This window comes from Apium graveolens, chromosome 3 (genome assembly GCF_009905375.1).
Source record: "Apium graveolens cultivar Ventura chromosome 3, ASM990537v1, whole genome shotgun sequence".
NCBI classification, from domain to species: domain Eukaryota; kingdom Viridiplantae; phylum Streptophyta; class Magnoliopsida; order Apiales; family Apiaceae; genus Apium; species Apium graveolens.
In genome coordinates this window covers 262,607,476-262,611,817 of record NC_133649.1, presented here as the reverse complement: position 1 = coordinate 262,611,817, position 4,342 = coordinate 262,607,476, and the positions used below count along the sequence as shown (strand labels likewise).

At 36.4% G+C, this 4,342-nt stretch overlaps 1 non-coding gene across 1 annotated transcript; it reads right to left on the bottom strand.

Moving 5' to 3' along the window:
* Positions 1-3,539: 3,539 nt before the first annotated feature.
* On the bottom strand, positions 3,540-3,646 carry LOC141716328 (small nucleolar RNA R71). Its single transcript, XR_012573041.1, has one exon. It is a non-coding gene; the product is annotated as a small nucleolar RNA R71 (small nucleolar RNA).
* Between the last annotated feature and the right edge of the window lie 696 nt (positions 3,647-4,342).

The following is a 4,342-nucleotide window of genomic DNA, read 5'->3' as shown; positions in this document are numbered from 1 at the left end:
AATAATATCTCGCCTTCTGAGGATACGAATTTTTATCGGACTATAAAATGATTTGCGTATCGAAAATTTCACCCCGAGACTCGTACAGGTCAAACCGTACCCCGGATCGAAAAAGTCAAAACACGAAAAGTGTTCAAAATTATCATATTAGGTTAGGAAGGAATTTTTGGAAGAGTTTCGGGTTGTAAAAACGCAAAAATGGTTGAAGTGGGACGATTTCTGATTCTAAAAAGTAATTTTATAATCACGTAAAAATAATCATTATTGATTCTATAAATTCTTTTAAAATCATACAATAATCCAAAAATTATCAGAAAATACCAAAATTATCTACATTTAATTCTGGATAATTAAAAATTAAAATATCTAAATATTATCAGAAATAAACATCCAAATATTATTATCCATCATCAAATAATTCACCAAAAATTCACATAAAAACCACATAATAATTATTTATTGATAAACATAATTACATAATATTTCCCAGACGTTACAGAAGAGCCCAAGCCAGAGTGGGCTAAATGGAACAGAGTAATGGCCAAAGCAAAAACACCAAGTAGTGTCACAGAAAAGGAAACTAAGTCAAGTCAATCCGCCACCTCAAGTCAACCAACCTATGCCCACTCTGGAGCTAATTGAATATAAGGTTCATCCAGATGTCAATTTTCATGGCCAACCAAAGAATTCTCATACATCAACCTTTGTCTGGATGAGCTAGAAGAAATAAGGGGGATTGATGTTTCATACAAGCTACTAGAATGATAGGTGTTTAGATACAAGGGTGGCAAGGATATTACATGGCACCTCTACAGAATTCTCAATGAAGGGTACAATGTCCTAGTGAAGGTGTTCTCTGTAATGAAGAAAGATTTGGGATTTACTAAGGTGGCCAAATTAGAAGTACTCAGCAAGATCATCCAAATCAGACAAAGGTGGAGAGATCCAAATGCACTACCTAGAGTTTTGACTATCCCAAACACTGGTGATAGACTGCATTTGAGACCCTATTAGATGATGGAGTTTAGAGATGAAAATTTTTAGAAGGTTTTTCAGACTTGAAGACCAGCTGCAAATATCAAACAATGATACACTTAGGGAAATGCAGGAGATACTGGATATCAACAATGAAAATGAAGCTGAATTCTATAGACAACCCCAAAATCAGATCGAGGAGAATAATGAGAAGCTGGGAAAGAGGACAAGGGATTCAAGGAAAAGAAAATAATCAGCTCACTTTAGAGGAGCGCCTTAAAATAACATGTAAATATTTCTTACTTTCATGGTTATATTTTCAATTGAAGCATTTTGCAATTTATCTACTGTATACTGCATTAATTTTAATAGGGTGTTTTGTTATCATCAAGTCAACCTGAATTTATGCCTATAATTCTATTAGACATAAATTGGGGAGATTGTTAGGAATTGTTGTAGGCTTGATGATAACTTACCAAAATATTCTAGGTAGATAAGTTAAATGATTGGTAGCTTTCAACGGATGATCACACTATTTATCCATTGAAAGAGTAGCCGATAAGTGGATTTTATACCCATTTAGAACGCTTCATATCGGCTTAAATTGATGACTTGATCTCAAATACAGTGGTGTTTTTTATGCATTTTGTTTATTCTTTGCAGGGCTATAACTAGAGGCAGGAATGGACTTTTCTATGCTTTTATGATGGAATAAGATCAGGAAATAAAGGGCGAAAGTTTCCAGAGGAGCAGAGCGAGAATTAAAGAAAAGCAGATTTTTTTTTGCAGAAGGCAAGCGCGGCTGCCCTCTATCCTGGCACGCCCACGCTTCTTAAACAAAAGACAAGCGTGCCCGTGCTCCATCCTAGCACGCCCACGCTAGGTTGTGCAGATATAAATCCTATTTTGATTCTGATTGGAATTTTGTGCGGTCAAAGTAATCTGGAAGTATAAATACCAGAAGATATCAATCAGAAGAAAAAACAGAAAGAAAAGGAGAACATAAGGGAGAACAATAAGTGGAGAGCACAAGACGGCTAAGAAGAAGAAGATCTAGTTCAACATCTTATTTTTGTATTCTTCTAATTAGGCGATACTTTGGATGCTCGTTTCGGATTTGTTTATAAACCTTAATACTTTAATACTGTCTTGTAGTATACAGAACCTTTTTACTATCATGTTTTCTTTGGAAACCATGATGATGAGCCATTCAATTCTGAACTTATCGTTATCATGGGATTCCAACAGATTTATTTATGGAGTTTAGTAGTTGATTGCCTTAAAGTTCGGTGTGTGATTACTTATTGATTTCCTAGTATGGTTGTGCTTAATCTTCTTGGATGCGTAGGTAACATCTAACTTGTATTGTTATTCTCTATTGAAAGTGAAAGTGGATATATGGGTTTAGAACTTGCAATGCTAGCACATGTTTATGGATGTTTTAACATGCGTGATTCGTAGTGTAATTTTAACTATCTTATGTTGACCTATGTGATCTCACTGAATAACTTGCTCTTAAACCGTTTTGTTTTCAAATCTTATAGACATATAGAGCCTTAACATAATTGGTGTCTGCCAACTTCTATCTAATTTCTGGATGCTGAGTGGTAGGTTATACGTATATTGAAAGATAGCGTGTACTAATTTTGTGTTATCTGATTAGTTATCATAACCGTCACATACTATGATGAAAGGCATAAACTCTGAACGAAGTATTTAATAAAGTTGGAATCCCATGTTTTATTTCACATAAATAACTTGATTTTTAATCTCGTAGTTAATTCATTCTAGATTAATTACTTTTAGATAATCAAACTCAAATTGATACTTGTGTTAGCAGTGAATAATAATCATACATTGTTGCATAAGTGCACATTCTGAATTAAACCAATCTCCTGTGGGAACGAACTAAACTTAATCTTATACTATTTGTGACCACGTACGTTTGCGTGTTTTTGTGCGAACAAGTTTTTGGTGCCGCTGTCGGGGATCGGTGTTAAATTTAGTTTATGTGCTTATCATCAAGGGTCCGTTAAAGTTCACTGACTCGGATTATTTGTCTTACCAATTTTACTTTGCTTGTGTCTTTCAGGTATTAGAGCAAGCATGTATGCGAACACGTTCTCAATATCGTAAGGACACACTAGAAGAAGTAGAAATGGAAATGATCATTGTAATGGGAGAACCAGCAGCAGAATCGAAAGCATTGAAGGATTATTCTCAACCGAAAATCAATGACATTCAGTCTAGCATTTTCAGAGCAACCATTGCAGCTAATACCTTTGAAATAAAGCCTGGAACGATTCAAATGGTACAGAATTTAGTCCAGTTTGGGGTGCTCCAACAAAAGATCCCAATATGCACATTAGGGATTTCATCGAGATTTGCGACACCTTCAAGTTCAACGGTGTTTCGAAAGATGCCGTGAAACTGAGACTTTCCCATTTTCTCTGAGGGATAAAGATAAGAGCTGGTTGCACTCTATACCACCAGGTTCTATTGCGACATGGGAGGATCTAGCTCAGAAATTTCTTACTAAATTCTTTCCTATGGAAAAAATAGCTGCAATCAGGAATGCTCTTACTCAATTTGCACAACATTCGGGAGAATCTTTATGTGAAGCTTGGGAGCGCTACAAGGAGATTCTTAGGAAGTGTCATCATCATGGAATGCCTGATTGGATAGTAATCAATTGCTTCTAAAATGGGTTGGGAGCACAATCAAGACCCATGCTAGATGCAGCATCAGGTGGAGCCTTATGGGCTAAGAGCTATTGATAGGGAATAAAAATAACCCTAATTACGGAGTTAATATCGCATTAATTAGACCTGATTTGGTCAAAGGGGAATGCCCAATTAATGAGGCCTAAAATCCTAACTATTTATTAAATTCGTAATTAATAAAGGGGCTACTTAAACAGCCCAATACATGTGTTCAAATAAATAACTACTTCTACAAGAAGTAGCCTCCAAGCAACCCAAATTCAGAAGGAAATTAATTATTGCTTTCTAGGACTCCAAATTCCAGTTTGAGAAGGGGACTTGCCCATCAAGTCACCCAATTCTATCATAATTCCTAGAGTCTCAACGTCTATATAAAGGGTCTTACCCCTTCAACTTCAGCAGAACAGTTTTGGACAAGAGCTTCATACGTCACAAACGTCGTGAAGGCATCCTACAAGCCACAAGGCCATTACATGGAACGATGTTTTAGACTTAGTCCTTTAAGGACATGAAAGTCACTACGTCCTTGGTGAGCTCTCGCTGCCATAGCCCCGAGGGCATGCATTACCAAGAACTACTGTTTTGGCTTGATCCTAGGCATACGCCGAGGTATGTAGGCATCTTATGAGGGCACATTCAAGCCA